This window comes from Neoarius graeffei, chromosome 5 (genome assembly GCF_027579695.1).
Source record: "Neoarius graeffei isolate fNeoGra1 chromosome 5, fNeoGra1.pri, whole genome shotgun sequence".
Lineage (NCBI taxonomy): Eukaryota > Metazoa > Chordata > Actinopteri > Siluriformes > Ariidae > Neoarius > Neoarius graeffei.
In genome coordinates, this window is record NC_083573.1 from 82,010,508 (window position 1) to 82,030,767 (window position 20,260).

Genomic DNA, 20,260 nt, shown 5'->3' on the forward strand with positions numbered 1-20,260 from the left:
CGCTGCCACATACCCCCACCGCCCGACTCAGGCCGAGGAGCCATCCGGCCTGAAGCTGACTCCCCCCCCGACGGGACAGGACGTCTGCCACCACCATCTGCATCCCCGGCCTGTGGACCACCTCGAACTTAAACGGATGGAGGGCGAGATAACAATGGATAATCCACGCATTGGCATCCTTCAGGCGGTGGAGCCACTGGATGGGTGTGTGGTCCAAACAGAGAGTGAAAGGGTGCCCCAGCAGGTAGTATTGTAGGGCAAGGACCTCCTACTTGATGGCAAGACACTCTTTCGATGGTGCTGTATCTGCTTTCACGCATCGAGAGTTTCCAGCTGATGTACAGCATGGGGTGCTCCTCACCCTCCACCTTCATGGACAAAATGGCCCCCAGCCCTCTGTCTGATGTGTCAGTCTGCAAAATAAAGGGGAGAGAGAAGTCAGAAGGGGAAGAGAGAAGGGGAGAGAGAAAAGTGGCCCCCACACAGTGCAGCTTTTACCTCAGAGAAAGTCTGTTGGCACTGTTCCATCCACTGGACCGGATCTGGAGCCCCCTTTTTAGTGAGATTGGTTAGCGGGCTGGTGATGTCTGAATAATTAGGTATAAACCTACAATAATAGTCAGCCAGCCCCAGGAACCGTCTCACCTCTTTTTAGGTCTTGGGCCTCAGGCAAGCCGCAGTCACTGCAGTCTTGTTAATTTGGGGACACACCTGCCCATGGCCAAGTGGAACCCCATATACCGTACTTCCACCCACCCAATTGCACACTTTTTCAGGTTAGCTGTGAGGCCCACATGCCTCAGCGACTTTAGAACGTCCCTCAGGTGTTCCAAGTGCCGCGGCCAATCATGGCTGTAGATTATTATATCGTCTAGATATGCAGCCACGTAGGCAGCGTGAGGGGGGAGAACCCTGTCCATAAGCCGCTGGAACATAGCAGGCGCCCCAAATAACCCAAAAGGGAGTGTGATAAATTGGTCTAATCCAAACGGTGTGGAAAAGGTTGTTTTCTCTCAGGATAGAGGAGTCAAGGGGATCTACCAATATCCCTTTGTTAGATCCAGCATCGAATAAAAGCGAGCAGCACCTAACCGATCAAGCAACTCATCAATGCAAGGCATTGGGTATGCGTCGAATTTAGACACCGCATTAACTTTTCTATAGTCCACACAGAACCGGAACGACCCGTCGGTCTTGGGAACCAGGACCACTGGGCTGCTCCAGTCACTGTGGGACTCCTCGCTTATGCCCATTTCGAGCATGGCCTTGAGTTCATCCCGAACCACTTTTTTCTTGTGTTCAGGCAAACGGTAAGGGCAGCTACGCGCTAGCACCCCCGGGGGCATTTCAATGTGGTGTTCTATGAGGTGGGTATGACCGGGAAGGGGCGAGAACACGTTGGAAAATCCCTTTTGCAACTTGGCTACCTCTGTGAGTTGGGCTGGTGAGAGGTGGTCTCTACAAGGGACTGGAGTGGTTTGAGATGTTATCCTTTTTACCTCCAGTCCCAGCTCCACCTTCTCCGGGACTACCTCCTCACTTCATAGTTGACATCCCCGATTCGCCGTGTGACCTTAAAGAGCCCTTGCCACTTGGCAATTAATTTAGAACTCAACGTGGGCAATAATATGAGCACTTTGTCTCCTGGCATGAACTCTCTAAGGCACGTGCCCCTGTCATACAGCCAGCTCTGATGTTCTTGTGCCTGCTGCAAATTATCCTGGGTTAAGTGCATGAGGGTGTGGAGTTCTGTGCGCAGGCCAAGAACATACTGGATTTCGTTTTTGCTAGGCGAAGGTCCCTCCTCCCAATTTTCTCATAGCACATCCAGAATGCCATGCAGCTTACGCCCATATAATAATTCAAATGGAGAAAACCCCGTGGAGGCTTGCGGGACCTCTCATACTGCGAATAACAGGGGCAAGAACCAAAATATCCCAGTTACGTGCATCGTCAATTACAAATTTCCAGATTATGTTCTTGAGTGTTTAGTTAAAAATCGCTCTACTAAGCCATCCGTTTGTGGGTGATAGACACTGGTGCAGATAGACTTAATCCCCAGTAACCCATACAGTTCACGCAATGTGCATGACAAACAAAGTGCCTTGGTCTGTTAGGATTTCTTTTGGAATTCCGACCTGGGAGATAAAGTGGAAGAGCACTTCTGCAATACTGCATGCTGAGATATTGCGGAGAGGCACTGCTTCCAGATATCACGTTGCATAGTCCACCAGAACTAAAATAAAGTGATATCCCCATGCTGACTGATCTAATGGCCCGACGAGATCCATCCCAATTTGCTCAAACAGGGTCTCGATTAGAGGAAGAGGGCGCAACGATGCTTTTGGAGTGGCCACAGGATTTACTAATTGGCATTCACGGCACGCTGCACACTACCGACGGACATCCCCACGAATCCCTGGCCAATAGAACTGGGCCATTATTCGGGCTAGAGTTTTGTCCGGTCCCAAGTGTCCAGCCATGGGATTAAAGTGAGCTGCATGGAATATGAGTTCCATATGGCTCTTTGGGATTAATAATTGAGTCATCTGTTCTCCAGTTTGAGTGTCCTGCATCACTCAGTACAATCTATCCTTAATAATAGCGAAATATGGGAAGGCCGGTGTCATGCTTGGCTGGAGAGTTTGACCATCGATTACTCTCACTTGGTCAAACGCATGCCGCAGAGTCTCGTCTCGCAACTGCTCTAATGGGAAATCCCCAAGGGAATCTCTGAGAGAGGGAGGAGGGGCAGGGTGCTCCTCACTCCTTGTATTGCTCTTACACTGTGCTGACGTAGATGGCTCTGCGACGGCTTCCCCAGTCAGTGCCACACCGGGAGCTTCCCATGAAGTATTTATGCAGGACCCACCTCACATTATGTGTTCCATCAATTCTTTAAACCCTGGCCAATCAGTTCCCAAAATTAATGAGTGGGTGAGATGAGGGTTAACCGCTGCCTTAATTCTATGCGTTTGGCCCCGGAATAGAATATGGACAGACACTAGAGGGTAATTGTGAACATCTCCCATGCACACAACACCTGCACCGTTTGTGCTTTCCCCAATGCCTCACCTTGCACCAGGCGTTGGTGAATTGAGGTCTGGTTACAGCCGGAATCCACCAACGCACAATATGTATCCCCTTGAACACTTACTGATATGCAATACGTCCCAGCCTGATTGGGGGCGGTTTCTGGTGCGTCGGGGATCCAGATCACAGCTCCCACCTCCCTTGTGAAACTCTGACTCGGGAGATGCTCCAACTCCCTGCCGCGCCAGCACACCAGCCCAGGCTTTCCCTCTGCACTGGCGTTATGGGAGTCACTCACCTGAGGAGGAGACAACACAGAGATGGAAGGGGAAGATGGGAGGACACCATGGGTGCAACGGACTGGCTGGGGGAGAGCCGGCCGCCACCTCCACGGTAGGGGAATGGGGTGGGGAGGGGAAAGGGAGACGGGGAGAGGAGAGAGAGAAAGAGAAGAGAAGCGAGTGGAGATGCCTCATCTGCCTGCTGTCGGAGCCGCCTCCAGATGGTCCTCCGCCAGCTTGATGGCTCGTTCCAGTGATGCTGGGTGATGACACTGGACCCATTCCAGCGTTCCTTCTGGAAGTCGAAATTGATGAGCTGTCCCAGTGCCACCAGATCGATGATTCCATCAGCGTCACGATCTTCTGCCCTCAGCCACTGCCAGCAGGCATCCCGGAGTTGCTGGCCAAATGCAAACAGCTGGCCGACCTCCTCCAATGCCAGCGTCCAAAAGCACTGGTGATGTTGTTCCAGGGAGTGGCCGACCCACTGCAGGATGGCTTTCTTCAGGTCAGCATACACCAGTTGGCTGTCAGCAGGGAGCTGCTGCGCTCCAAGCTGTGCCTCGCCAGTCAGGAGAGGGAGGAAGCGCGCTGCACGCTGCTCCACCAGTCACCCCCATGCCTCGGCTGCCTGTTCAAAGAGGGAGAGGAATGCTTCCGGATCATCCTGCGAGCCCATCTTCAGGAGGGTGCTGGCTGCGGTGATGGTTGACACTCCTGCTGACACGAGCAGATGCCAGAATGCCTGGCGATCTTCCTGCTGGGCCAGCATCAAGGCTTCAAAGCATTGCTCCTGTTCCTTTCGGAGGGCGATCAGCGCTTGATGCTGGTTCTGCTGGGTGGTAGCGAGGGCAAGGATGAGCTCTTTGAATGGGGAGGACTCCATGGGGTGGTTCCCTTCTGTGCATCCCGGGTTTCGGCACCACTGTAGCAGTTCCTGATGTGGGTGGAGCACAGAAGCATGGCAGGCGAGAGTTGATGGTCACACAACCTCTTTATTGTACTTATTTTAGCTTTTCAGCCTTACTCAGTCACACTATCACTCACACTTTCATACACTACATGCACACGTGCATTGTGGTCAGGAGCCAGCACTTCTCTGCCCTCCCCCTCCTTTTATGCTCCTTCCCTGCAACAAACAACACACCCACCCACACACTAATTGACAGCAGGTGTAATGACTTGGCCACTTATCTTCCCCAACCCCGCCCTCCATTCACAAACTGCTGCTTGGTCACACCCCCACTGCCACACATGTTTAACACAAATCAGATTTTGCTTTTGGTTTTTGGTTCAAGTGAATATTTTACATAAAATAAATAAAAATGGCATGGACACAAATGATGGTGCCCTTAATATTTTGTTGCACAACCTTTAGCAGCAATCACTGCAAACAAGCAATCTCTGTAGTGCTCAATGAAACTTCTGCATCTGCCAACAATCTGCCAACAGGTAGTTTGGCCCACTTCCTGAGCAAACTGCTCTTGCTGTCAGGGCCCATAGAAGGTCACTTCAGAATAGTCCAATATTTTGTTCTTTGCCATTCTTGGGTGCATTTAGCTGTGTGCTTTAGTTCTTTATCCTGTTGGAGGATCCATGACCTTCGACTGAGACAGAGCTTTCTGACACTAGGTAGTATGTTTCACTCCAGAATGCATTAATAGGCTCGAGATTTCATTGTGCCTTGCACAGATTCAAGGCACCCCTTGCCAGGCACAGCAAAGCAGCCTCAAATCATACCCAAGCCACCTCCATGTTTCACAGTAGGTCTGGTGTTCTTTTCTTTGAAAGCTTATTTTTTTCTTCTGTGGACATAGAGCTGATGTAACTTGCCAATAAGCTTGAATTTTATCTCATCTGTCCAAAGGACAAGCTCCCGGAAGCATTGTAGCTTGTCAATATGTATTTTAGCAAATTCCAGTCTGGCTTTTTTAAGTTTTTCTTTCAACAATGGAGTTTTTCCATTAAACCCGCTGTCGCTCAAAAACTGACATATGCTGCAATCATACATTGATGTACCTTGACCTTGGAGTTCAACTTTTATCTCTTTGGAAGATGTCCTTGGCTCTATTTCTACCATTAGCACTAGCCTTCTGTTCAATCTGTGGTCGTTTCCACTTATGGCCACATCCAAGAAGGCTGGCTACAGTCCCATGGAACTTAAACTTCTTAATAATATTTGCAGCTGTAGTCACAGGGACATCACACTGCTCGGAGATGGTCTTATAGTCTTTGCCTTTAACTTGCTTTTGCTATAATTTTCTTTCTGATCTCTTCAAACAACTCTCTCCTTTGCTTTCTCTGGTCCATGTTCAATGTGGTGCACACAACAAAACACTCAGAAAATAAAGTACATTACTCTCACTTTAGAGAGACAATGGCTTGTCACTGGGGCAGTACCCTCTAAGGTACTTATTTGTACCCTTTATATACTGCTTGGGAACATATTATATGTACCTTTTTGGCCATAGAAAATACACATAGTTACCTTGAGGTCCAATAATGAGCCCTAGGGGGTACATTAGAGTATATTGTACCTTGGGGGACAGAAATGGACTCCTACTGTACACCTATTTCTGACAGTATACCAGACAGCAGAGTGATGACTTCTCTCCATTTAAATAGACTGAATGACGAATTACAAGATTGAAGACACCTGTGATATGAATTAAGGTTAAACAATTCATTTGAAATATCACTGTAATCCAATTACAGTCACTGGCCACTTTAACAGGAACTTATTCTTGATTCTAAGATTCCTGTTCTTGGCTGGCAGGAGCGGAAGCCAACGTGATCATCTGCTGTTGCATCTGTGATGCGTTTCTGTTCACCACGGTTGTAAAAAAGTGGTACAAGTTGCTATATCCTTCCTGGCAGCTTGAACAGATCTGACGTCTGTGAAGATTCTCAGTCATCCAGGTCATAGTAAACCGTAGGTGGTAAAAGAGAGCAACTGGACTTGCTTGAAGATTCTTGAAGACATTTCATCTCTCATCCAAAAGTCTTCTTCAGTTCTGTCTGACTAATAGGGAGTATCAGGTATTTATCTTCTCATGGATGAAAAGCAATCCTAAGGTGTCGTTGAGTCATCCTGTTGGTGTGGGTCACTGGGGGCTGGGTGTGAATGGCCTAGAGAGTCATTGGGGTGATCAATAGATTGTTGGTTCTCTCTGCCCTCCGGTGAGCCCATGTTTACATTAGACCGTATCAGCGGATCATCAGATTAATGTTTTTAAAACGATTAGTGTGCACACAGCAACACCAATACATGATTTGCGTGCACACAGCAATATTAATACATGGATACGCTCGGCTCCGCAGGCATCCTGCGCTCCAAATCACTCCACCCTGAACAACAAGTGCCCTCTGGAGGGTGCACACTCCAGCCTTGCGCAGCTCACAGAGCACGTGAGTGAAGTGAACAAGCTGTGATTCGGGACTGAGCCGCTGTGTGTGTGATCCCAGCGCACATCACTTACCACTTGCAAGTGGAAGGATGGCAAGCCTAAAGACAATCATAACTACACAATGGGCAGTATTTGCATCAGTATTTGTAGTATTTTCATACTTTTATACTCTTTAATGAAAGGTGATACAAGGCGGAAGTCCGCGCCGTTTTTCAGCAGTCGCGTCACATGACCAACGCCAGCGAATCAGGAAGGTGGATGTCACAGTGACGTTGTCCAATGAGACGCCAGCTAGAGCTCAGCACAGCGTATCCGCGTATTCTGAATGTTTACACAGCACCGGAGCTGACACGATCTGGATTGAATATGTGGACGCTGGCGGATTCCCGTTTCCCGGCGTTTCCAGGCGGTTTAATGTAAACGGACAGTGCATCCGCGAAGAAAACGAGACAGATACGGTCTAATGTAAACGTAGCCTGAGTCACTGAAAACCTGTGAGTCACCACAGAAGCAGTTGGATCTGTTAGAAAACGACTCCTTCAAGACAGCACCTTAATGGATAGAAAGTGGTCAAAGCTTTATGTTCCACTTCCTCCATGTATAGATTGGCCACAATAGGGGACACCAGTGAGCCCATGGTGCACCCATGCTTCTGTCTGTAGAAGCTTTCATTAAACTGGAAATAGGTGGTGGTCAGGCAGAGGTCAAGCAGGGTGCAAATCTGATCTGTGGTGAGGTTTGTTCTATCCATTAAGGTGCTGTCTTGAAGCAGTCATTTTCCAGTGTCTTCAAGAATCTTCAAGCAAGTCCAGTTGCTCTCTTTTACCACCAAAAGATCTGACCATTTTCCTTGGACTCCTCTTATCAACTTGGCATTTCCACTCACAGAACTATCGCTCACTCTTTTTTTTAATGCCATTCTGTATAAACTCGAGAGACTGTTGTGTGTGAAAACCCCAGGAGAGCAGCAGTTTCTGAAATGCTCAAACCAGTCCACCTGGCACCCATGCCACAGTGAAAGTCACAGAGATCACAATTTTTTCCCATTCTGATGCTTGAAGTGAACATTATCTGAAGCTCTTGATTTGTATCTGCATCATTTTATGCATTGTGCTGCTATCAAGGGATTGGCTGATTAGATAACTATATAAAAAAGCAGGTGTATGGGTGTTCCTAATAAAGTGACCAATGAGTGTAATTGCTGTGGTATAAGGGAAATAAAACACTGTAGGACATGTTGCTATAGAAAAATAATCATTCACAGTAGTAACTTGAATGTCAGTTTGCATCAAACAACCCATCCATCCATTATCCTTAACCACTTATCATGTGTAGGGTCACGGGCAAGCTGAAGCCTATCCCGGCTGACTATGGGTGAGAGGCAGGGTACACCCTGGACAAGTCACCAAACCATCGCAGGGCTGACACACACAGAGACAAACAGCCATTCGCACTCACACCTACAGTCAATTTAGAGCCACCAATTAACCTAACCTGCATGTCTTTGGACTGTGGGGGAAACCGGAGCACCCAGAGGAAACCCACGCAGACACAGGGAGAACATGCAAACTCCACACAGAAAAGCCCGCATCGGCCACTGGGCTCCAACCCAGAACCTTCTTGCTGCGAGGCAACAGTGCTAACCATTACACCACTGTGGTGCCCTATCAAACTACCCATAATTGATTATTTTCTTATAACAGAATACTTCGCACTGTTGTATACCTTACTTATTCCACAGTTGTTCTAGTACATTGGGAGGGAAGTGATATACTGTAATTTCAGAACAAAATACAAGTCTAAGATCCCCAGAGATTTTTGTTTGTGATATTGTGGTACTTCTAAGACAAGGGGCACAATGTCCAAAAGCTTTGATATTTGGTTTTAAAATGATCGCTAATGGGTTAATAGGTCAATTCTAGCTATCAAAAGGCCATTATTTTAAGCTCTGAAGTCATAATGTATAAATCAACATTAGTGGTGCAACATTAGTGGTGCAGTGTCACTGGAGTTGAATTTATTTCAGCTGTCATTACAGCTGTAAAATGTTTTTCTGTCATACTGCACGTTTCAGGCAATAGATAAACCCAAGCAAATATAAGAGGGGCTTGATGAAAGTTGAGCAGTATCTGGCAGTGAGGTGAAGCCTTTCAAAAATTGAAATCTAACTGAAAAGATAAGTCATCCTTTTCCTGCTCAGGATAAGCTCTGAAGTGGGCTTTTCATCATCTTCCCTCCACCCCCTTCTGAAAAGAAGTGCCATTCTTGAGTTGAAGCCTCCAAGAAGTTATACAACTGAAAGTAGTTCTGTAGATCTCAGGAAATGAGGCCTGATTTTATCATGACCCTCCATATACAACTGTGAAATTCTACATAATTTATTGTTATTTTATCAAAGCCATGCTGGGCTGTCAAAAGAGATTTTGTCCCACATGAATGCAGTTGTGGGTGTATATCCCCCCAGGAAGAAGAGGTTTTAATCTAAGAGTGTATTTCCAAGCTGTAAATTAGATCAGTGCAGTCAATACATGGGATACATCATCAGTATATCAATGTGGCGAACAACAGATTAAATTCACTGAGAAGCAAGATCTGAATAACTTTTAGGTTGTCTGGGTGCAATGGTACCAACAAATGCTTGCAATCATATTAATCTTTAAGAATCTTTAGCAATAAATCGAAGAACCACCCATATGTTATGATTAAACAGTCAATAGAGAATTAATGTTTGATAGCTTGAATATGTATGCTGGTGTGGCAGCAGGGGCGTAGCCAAGCATCAGTTTGTAAATGGAGGGTGGGGTCGGGGAAGGTGAGTGGCCAAGTTGTTACAGCTGTTGTCAATGAATATATATATATGTGTGTGTGTGTGTGTGTGTGTGTGTGTGTGTGTGTGTGTGTGTTGCAGTGATGGTGAAGCACAAAAGGAGGGGGAGAGGAGAGAAGAGAGCCCCAGGACCAGAACACGACTTTGTGTGTGTCTGAGAGTTAAGCAAGTGAAACTGAAAAGCTTAAATAAATGTGTGTGTGAAAATTATCTCCCACCTGCCATACTTCTGTCCTCCACCCACATCAGGGAAATCGTTACAGCTGGTTATGTTTAAGATATTGGGTCAGGAAAAATATAAACCTTGCTCAGAAATCAATCACTCAGATTGGTCATTATTAGTTGTATAATCAATACATCAGTACACTTTTCAGTACATTAATAGCTGCATACTAAAAGCATCATACATAACTTAAGTTTTTACATTTTTTTTAAAATAAAAACAAATTAAAAAATATTGCCTGAATACATGGTCAAAAAAGTTACAATAAGTTAAGAGTTCATTAAAAAATTACAATAAACAATTATAAAATGTTTGCAATAAAGTATTGTAACATATTTGATAGTATAATGCAAAATTCATCACATTAAAAAATAAATAAAATAAAATTAACAGAATTACAGTTGATGCAAAAGAAAGGTTAAGGATTCTTCTCCTCTGAAGAATAGCCACCCTTTGACCCCTTTGGGGTCTGAGGGCATTTTATGACACTCTAATGATTTTGGCATACTCTGATTTTGCTGTCAATTTCAACAAATCTAAGCAGTATTTTCAAAGTCATATGACTTTTTTTGTATTCAGCACAAGTTCAGCTACAATAATATATATGTAGTATATATGTCATGATTATACTTAAAAAAAATAACAGATAAATGAAGATGTGTAGTATGAGAGCAGGTGGGTGGAGCACAGAACTGGCCAGAACTGAGTTCCAAAAACTCTTTATTTTCCACTTTTCAGTGTAAACTTATACTCCCAGGTGCGCGTGCGCACACACACACACACACACACACACACACACACACACACACACACACACACACACACACAAGTCGCCTGGTTGGGGAGAGAGCTCCCTTCCTCTGCTCTCTCTCTCTCTCTCCTTATATAGGGCACGGTCACTGGGGAAGACACACAAACACAGATTAACAGACATCAGGTGCAGTGATTCTGCCACTTACCTTCCCTGACTCTGCCCTCCGGTCACAGACCAATGCTTGACCACGCCCCCGCTGCCACATACCCCCACCGCCCGACTCAGGCTGGGCAGCCGTCCAGCCTGCAGCCGACTCCCCCCCCCCCTTGACGAGAGAGGAAGTCCGCCACGACCATCTGCGCCCCCGGCCTGTGGATCACCTTGAAATTAAAGGGCTGGAGTGCCAGATACTAATGGGTGATCCGCCCGTTGGCATCCTTCATGCGGTGGAGCCACTGGAGGGGTGCGTGGTCTGAACAGAGGATGAAAGGGCACCCCAGGAGGTAGTAGCAGAGGGAGAGGACTGCCCACTCGATCGCCAGGCACTCCTTTTCTATGGTGCTGTAGTGCCTCTCACGCACCTACAGCGTCCTGCTGATGTAGAGCACGGGGCGGTCCTCCCCCTCCACCTCCTGGGACAGAACAGCCCCCAGCCCTCTGTCCGAGGCGTCCGTCTGCAACATAAAGGGGAAAGAAAAGTCAGGGGAGTGTAACAGTGGCCCCCCGCACAATGCAGCCTTCACCTCAGAGAAAGCCTGCTGGCATTGCTCCGTCCACTGGACCAGATCTGGTGCCCCCTTTTTAGTGAGATTAGTCAGTGGGCTGGTGACGTTCGAATAATTAGGTATAAACCTATGATAGTAGCCAGCCAGCCCCAGGAACTGTCTCACCCCATTTTTGGTCTTGGGCCTCGGGCAGGCTGCAATCGCTGCTGTCTTATTAATTTGGGGATGCACCTGCCCATTGCCCAAGTGAAAGCCCAGATACTGTACTTCCACCCGCCCAATCACTCACTCCTTTGGGTTGGCTGTGAGACCCGCTTGCCTCAGCAACCCAAGGATGGCCCTCAGGTGTTGCAGATGCCGCGGCCAGTTGTTACTATAGATTATGATGTCGTCTAAGTACGCGGCCGCATAGGTGGCGTAGGGGCAGAGGACCCTGTCCATAAGCCGCTGGAATGTAGCAGGCGCCCCAAACAGCCCAAAAGGAAGTGTGACAAATTGGTGTAAGCCAAACGGTGTGGAAAAGGCCATTTTTTTCTTGGGATAGTGGAGTCAAGGGGATCTGCCAATAACCCTTTGTCAAATCCAGTGTCGAATAAAAGTGAGCCGTGCCTAGTCGATCCAGCAACTCATCAATACGAGGCATTGGGTATGCATCGAATTTAGACACCGCGTTGACTTTTCTATAGTCCACACAGAACCGGACCGAGCTGTCAGCCTTGGGAACCAAGACCACCGGGCTGCTCCAGTCACTGTGGGACTCCTCGATGATGCCCATTTCGAGCATGGCCTTGAGTTCTTCCCGAACCACCTTTTTCTTGTGTTTGGGCAGCCTGTAAGGGCGGCTGCGCACTACCACCCCCGGGGGCATCTCAATGTGGTGTTCTATGAGGCGGGTGCTGCCAGGCAGGGGCAAGAACGCATCCAAAAATTCGGTCTGCAACTGGGCAACGTCCATGAGTTGGGTCGGGGAGAGGTGGTCTCCACAGGAGACCGGAGAGGTACGCGATGTCAATGTTCCCTTTTGAACCTCTGACCCCAGCTCTGCCTTCTCCGGAACCAATGACACCAACGACACAGGGACCTCCTCGTTCCAGAGTTTGAGCAGATTGAGGTGGTAAATCTGTCGCGCCCTGCCCCTGTCCATCCGCCTCACCTCATAGTCAATGTCCCCGACTCGCCGTGTGACATCAAAGGGTCCTTGCCACTTGGCGATCAATTTGGAGCTCGACGTAGGCAACAGTACGAGTACTTTATCTCCCGGTGCGAACTCCCTAAGGTGTGTACCCCTGTTGTACAGGAGGATTTGACGTTCTTGGGCCTGCCGCAAATTCTCCTGGGTTAGGTGTGTGTGTGTGTGGAGTTTTGCGCGCAGGTCGATAATGTATTGGATTTCATTTTTGCTCGATGAAGGTCCCTCCTCCCAATTTTCCCACAGTACATCTAAGATGCCGCGCGGCTTATGCCCATATAATAATTTGAATGGGGAGAACCCTGTGGAGGCTTGTGGGACCTCTCGCACTGCGAATAACAGGGATTCGAGTCATTTATCCCAATTACGTGCATCCTCATGTACAAACTTTTTAATTATGTTCTTGAGGGTGCGATTGAACCGTTCGACTAAACCGTCCATTTGTGGGTGATAAACGCTGGTGCAGATCAGCTTAATTCCCAATAACCCATACAGTTTGTGCAGGGTGCGTGACATAAACGAAGTGCCTTGATCAGTCAGAATCTCTTTGGGGATTCCAACTTGGGAGATGACGTGGAAGAGTGCTTCCGCAATACTGTGTGCTGAGATATTGCGAAGAGGCACTGCTTCCGGGTATCGCATTGCATAGTCCACCAGAACTAAAATAAAGTGATACCCTCATGTTGACCGATCTAATGGCCCAACAAGATCCATCCCAATTCTTTCGAATGGGGTCTCGATTAATGGCAGAGGGCACAAAGGCGCTTTTGGAATGGCCGCTGGATTTACGAACTGGCATTCGCGGCATGCCGTACACCACCTACAGACATCACCGCGAATCCCTGGCCAATAGAACCAGGCCATTATTTGGGCTAGTGTCTTATCCTGCCCTAAGTGTCCAGCCATGGGATTAAAGTGAGCCACCTGGAATACCAATTCCCGGTGGCTCTTTGGGATTGAAAGTTGCGTAATCGGTTCCTGATTCTAAGTGTCCTGCTTCACTTGGTATAACCTATCCTTCATAATGGAGAAATAGGGAAAGGACAGGGTGGCATTTGGCTGGAGCGTTTGACCATTGATTACTCTCACTTGGTCAAACGCATGCCGCAGAGTCTCGTCTTGCAACTGCTCTAACGGGAAATCCACGAGGGATTCCCCAAGAGAGGGAGGAGGAGCCAGCGGCTCCTCACTCTGACGTGGAGATGACATAGACAGCTCTGTGACAGCTGCTCCCGCCAGTGCCACACTGGGACCTCCCCCTGCTAAACTACGGCAGGACCCACTCTTCACTAAATGAGTCATTAATTCCCAAAATCCTGGCCAATCAGTCCCCAAAATTATCAAGTGGGTAAGGCGAGGATTAACCGCCGCCTTTACACTTGATTTCTCCCCTCGAAATAGAATGTGGACCGACACTAAAGGGTAGTTGTGAACATCCCTGTGCACACACAACACCTTCACCAATTGTGCTCCCCCCAATGCCTTGTCTTGCACCAGGCTTTGGTGGATTGAGGTCTGATTACAGCCAGAGTCCACCAAAGCCTGATACGTATCCCCTTGGACACTCACCAGTATGTGATATGCTCCAGCCCGATCGAGGGCGGTTCCCAGCGCGTCGGAGATCCGGACCACCACGCCCACCTCCATTGCCGAGCACTGATGCTGGAGGTTCCCCAGCTCCCCGCAGCGCCAGCAAACCGGCCTGGGCTCTCTCTCTGCACTGGCGCTCTGGGGCTCACTCACCTGAGGGGGGGAGAGACAGACACGGAAGCGGAAAATGATAGGGCACCGCTGGGGTGGAGCCGGCCCCCGCCTCCGCAGTGGGGGAACGGGGCGAGGACGAGGAACAGAAGGGGAGGGGGAGAGAGAGAGAGAGAGAGAGAGAGGAGAGAAGAGAAGAGGAAACATGCTGTCCTGCCATTGGAACAGCCACCAAATGGTCCTTCGCCAGCTCAATGCCCTGATCCAGCAATGCCGGGCGATGGCACTGGACCCACTCCGTGGTCCCCTCAGGCAGCCGGGTGATGAACTGCTCCAGTACCACCAGATCGACGATTCCCTCGGCGTCGCGGTCGTCAGCCCTCAGCCATCGCCGGCAGGCGTCCCGGAGTTGCTGGCCAAACGCAAACGTCCGGCCGACCTCATCTAGGCATAGAGCATGGAAGCACTGGCGTTGTTGTTCAGGGGTGCGCCCCACACGCTGTTGGATGGCCCGGTGCAGGTCTGCATAGACCAGCCGGCTGTCGGCGGGGAGCTGTAGCGTGGCCAGCTGCGCCTCGCTCGTTAGCAGGGGGAGGAGGCACGCCGTGCACTGTTCCACCGGCCAGCCCCAGGCCTCTGCTGCTTGCTCAAAGAGTGCTAGGAAGGCCTCAGGGTCATCATGTGGGCCCATCTTCGTTAGGGTGAGGTGGGGAGGGCCGGCGGCAGTGGAGGTGGTGGACCCCGCCGACATGAGGAGGTGCCAGAACGGCTGACTATCTTCCTGTTGCACCAGCACCAGGGCCTTGAACCTTTGCTCTTGCTCCTTTTGGAGGGCGATCAGCATCTGGTGCTGGCTCTGTTGGGCTGTGGCAAGGGTGTGGATCAGGCCTGCGAAGGGGGAGGACTCTATGGGGCTGTTCTCCTCTGTGCTCCAAGTCCCAGGTTTCGGCACCACTGTAGTATGACAGCGGGTGGGTGGAGCACAGAAGTACGGCAGGCCAGAACTGAGTTCCAAAAACTCTTTATTTTCCACTTTTCAGTATAAACTTATTCTCCCAGGCACACACACACACATACACAAGTCACCTGGTTGGGGAGAGAGCTCCCTTCCTCTGCTCTCTCTCTCTCCTTATATAGGGCGCAGTCACTGGGGAAGACACATAAACACAGATTAACAGTCATCAGTTGCAGTGATGGTGGTGCAGTGGTTAGCGCTGTCGCCTCACAGCAAGAAGGTCCCCTTGTCCCGTTTCCTCCGGGTGCTCCGGTTTCCCCCACAGTCCAAAGACATGCAGGTTAGGTTAACTGGTGACTCTAAATTGACCATAGGTGTGAATGGTTGTCTGTGTCTATGTGTCAGCCCTGTGATGACCTGGCGATTTGTCCAGGGTGTACCCCGCCTTTCGCCCGTAGTCAGCTGGGGTGGGCTCCAGCTTGCCTGCGGCCCTGTGGAGCAGGATAAAGCGGCTAGAGATAATGAGATGAGATGAGTTGCAGTGATTCTGCCACTTACCTTCCCTGACTCCGCCCTCCGGTCGCAGACCGATGCTTGACCATGCCCCCACTGCCACATGTTGGAAAAAGCAGTTTTAGATCTGTGTTGGAATGTATGAAAAAAACCCCCGCTACCTTACCCATTGTGACATACTGTTTTGATCACTTGAGGTGATTATGTTCAGTCTTAGGAATGAAACAAGCACAAAGGCTTAAATCTTCTCCATTGATTTGGACAATTAACTGGCCATCAAAAAATTTATGTCATATTGTTTTGGGATAAAGAGTGGGATGGGTATTCAATGAGAAGAGTAGAAAATTCCATTCAATGAGAAGAGTGAATACCCCTCCCACTGCCAACTCTTAATCCCATCAGGTCAAGTGATCAAGTCAAGTCAAGTCAACTTTATTGTCAAATATGCTATACATGCTCGACATACAGCACAGATGAAATTTCAGTCCTCTCTGACCCACGGTGCAAACAGGCAATGCAATAAATAAAAATAAAAATAGAATAATTGAAAAAACAAACAAACAATATAAACAGTATAAACACTCGATAAGAACTAGACAGACTAAACACTCAAACAATATAAACAGTATAAACACTCTAGATAAGAACTAGACGTAGACTAAACACTCATATATATATATATATATATATATATATATATATATATATATATACACACATACATATATATATATATATATATACACACACACACACACACACACACACACAAACACACGTAAATTGGTGCAAATAAACAAACAGTCAAGAGCACTTGAGGTATAGCAGGTAAACATGAAATAAGCAGTATAAACAAACTAGCAGCTGTTAAGGTGAGGTAGTGCGGAATAGTGCAAATGACCGAGGTAAAGTGAGATGTGCGGTCCCTGAGTTCAGTGTGTTAATGAACGATGAGATGTATGTATGTGTGTGTGTTTGGGGGGGGGGGGGGGGGGGACTGTGAGGATGACATGTCAGATGCTGAAGGGGGGGCAGGGGGGTTCAAAATGGTTCATCATGATGGGTAAGGTAATGGGTTTTTTTTTTGTTTGTTTGTTTTTTTCACCCATTCCAACACAATTCTAAAACTGATTTTTACAACATCTTCATTTATCTTGGTATTTGACTCTATTCAGTGTGTCTTGAAATAAACTCTTGTGCTATTTTACTCAGTTCAGAGCCACAACCAACTCTGTTACTCTTACACAATTACTTTATAATTTTGCTCCCACTCCAACTCCAAATTTTACTCTCTAAACTCAAAGTAAAGCAAAATTAACTATTTTTTAGGAAAATACTTTTTACTCTGGAAAAATCGCTCAGTTATTTTTTCCTGTTTATGCACTACAACACACGCATATCAATGATATGCTCATAAGAAATAGAAGAAATATTTACACTTACTCGAGTTGATCTTCAGCCGGATCAGGTCAAAGTAAAAAAAAGGCACCATTCATCATCAGTGTTGCAGTTCTCAAGACTGAATTGAATCGCTGTCCTGAAATTGAATTGCTGTCCTGAATCATACAAAGTGCATAAAATCTGCATGCCATCTCACAACAAGTTTTACCTCCAAATAGCCTAAACTATGGCTGACAGATTTTATCCTGTTCATGGTGGGCGTTCCCACCATGAAAGAGAAACCAATCAAAACTGAAAGAGTGAAAATAATTATCATGTTGTTACCATGTGAACAGTCTTATGAATGTGTAAGTGGCTGCTCAGTGTTCCAACTCTGGTGTGACTGAGTAAGGTGACAAGTTTTATGTTTCAACTAAAGTAATTAAAAAAATTATATTATTTGGCAGTGGGCACATAGGAAAGTGTAAAGTAGAAAGTTTCTGTCAATAAGTTTATCATGCTTGTATGATAAAAAACTCGCAAAGATAGTTATCTAAATACATGACCTACTCTTTCTAAACCTGCTGAGCTTTGCTGGTGAAGCTCTTGACCCCAGAAGGTTAATGTGGTGGAGGAGTTTGGGTGTCCCAGTGATCCTGGGAACTGTGTTTTAGGGGGCATTAGCCCCTGGTAGGGTCTTCCAAGGCAAATTGGTTCCAGGGGAGGTGCCAGACTAAGAGCGTTTCAAGACCCTGATGAAACAGCAAAGAAGGAGCTGTAGCACCTCGCCCAGGAGTGGGAAACTGGATCCAGACCTGGGAGGGGAGCTCACCGGTGAGCATCTGGTGGCCAGGCCTTGGCCCATGGGGCCTGGCCGGGCACAGCCCAAAGAAATTACATGGAGCCGCTGCTATGTGGGCTCACCACCTGCAAGGACAAGCACTGGGGTCGGATGCATTAGGAGCCGGGTGGCAGGAAAAGGTGGGAGCCTGGGTGTGCTGATCCTCGGCAGTGCAGACTAGTGATTGGGATGTGGAATGTCACCTTTCTGGTGGGGAAGGAACCGGAGCTAGTGCAGAAGGTGCAGCAGTACCAACTAGATATAGTTGGGCTCACCTCCATGCATAGCACCGGTTCTGGAACCAAACTCGTGGAGGGGGGTGGGCTCTATCCTTTTCCAGTGTTGCCCAGGGTGAGAGGCACCAGGCAGGTGTGGGGATACTCATGAGCCCCCAGCTGAGTGCTGCTGTATTGGAGTTCTCTCTAGAGAACAAAAGGGTTGCCTCTATGTTACTGCAAGTTGCTGAGAGGAAAACTGTGACTGTTGTTTGTGCTTATGCACCAAAAAGCAGTGTAGAGTATTTGGCCTTCTTGGAGTCACTGGGTGGTGTCCTGGAAGGGGTGCCAACTGGGGACTCCATAGTTCTCCTGGGGGACTTCAACAGTCACATGGGCAATGATGGAGAAACCTGGAGGGGGGTGATTGGGAGGAACAGCCTTCCCAATCACCATCATGGCAGTAACCTAAGAACCCGCTGGTGGACACCGGCAGTGAAGGAAGCCGTCAAGCTGAAGAAAGAGGCCTTTTGGGCTTGATTGGCCCAAATGGTTGATGGGTCCCTTGAGGCAGTAGGCAGGTACTGGGAGGCCAGAAGGGCTGCAGCTTCAGCAGTTGCTGAAGTAAAAACCTGGGTGTGGGAAGAGTTCAAGGAGGCCATGGAGAAGGATTTTTTGGTTGGCCTCAAGGAAGTGCTGACGAACCATTTCTGGACTCAGGAAAGGGAAGCAGGGCTTGCCTCAGGCTGTGCACAGGTGGGGAGGAGAACTGCTGACCTGAACTGGGGATATTGTCAGGCAGTGGAAAGAGCATTTTGAGGAACTCCTGAACCTGTCTTACATGTCCTCCATGGAGGAGTTGGAGACTGAGGACTCGGGGGAAGCTTCACCCATATCTCTGGCAGAAATCACTGAGGCAGTCAAGAAGCTCCTTGGTGGCAAGGCACCAGGAGTGGATGAGATTTGCCCGGAGATGCTGAAGGCTCTGGACATTATTGAGCTCTCTTGGCTGACATGCCTCTTCAATGTCATGTGGTGGTTGGGTACAGTGCCTGTGGAGTGGCAAACTGGGGTGGTGATTCCTCTTTCCAAAAAGGGGGAATGGAGAGTGTGCTCCAATTATAGGGGTATTACACTGCTCAGACTCCCTGGGAAAGTTTATTCCAGGGTGCTGGAAAGAAGGCTCTGACTGACTGTCGAACCTCAGATTCAGGAGGAGCAATGCGGATCCTGTCCTGGCCATGGAACAGTGGACCAGCTCTTTACCCTGGCAGGGTTGTTGGAGGGTTCATGGAAGTATGATCAGCCAGTCTACAACCCCGATTCCAAAAAAGTTGGGACAAAGTACAAATTGTAAATAAAAATGGAATGCAATGATGTGGAAGTTTCAAAATTTCATATTTTATTCAGAACGGAACATAGATGACATATCAAATGTTTAAACTGAGAAAATGTATCATTTAAAGAGAAAAATTAGGTGATTTTAAATTTCATGACAACAACACATCTCAAAAAAGTTGGGACAAGGCCATGTTTACCACTGTGAGACATCCCCTTTTCTCTTTACAACAGTCTGTAAACATCTGGGGACTGAGGAGACAAGTTGTTCAAGTTTAGGGATAGGAATGTTAACCCATTCTTGTCTAATGTAGGATTCTAGTTGCTCAACTGTCTTAGGTCTTTTTTGTCGTATCTTCCGTTTTACGATGAGCCAAATGTTTTCTATGGGTGAAAGATCTACAACCCCGATTCCAGAAAAGTTGGGACAAAGTACAAATTGTAAATAAAAACGGAATGCAATAATTTACGAATCTCAAAAACTGATATTGTATTCACAATAGAACATAGACAACATATCAATGTCGAAAGTGAGACATTTTGAAATTTCATGCCAAATATTGGCTCATTTGAAATTTCATGACAGCAACACATCTCAAAAAAGTTGGGACAGGGGCAATAAGAGGCTGGAAAAGTTAAAGGTACAAAAAAGGAACAGCTGGAGGACCAAATTGCAACTCATTAGGTCAATTGGCAATAGGTCATTAACACGAATGGGTATAAAAAGAGCATCTTGGAGTGGCAGCGGCTCTCAGAAGTAAAGATGGGAAGAGGATCACCAATCCCCCTAATTCTACGCCAACAAATAGTGGAGCAATATCAGAAAGCAGTTCGACAGTGTAAAATTTCAAAGAGTTTGAACATATCATCATCTACAG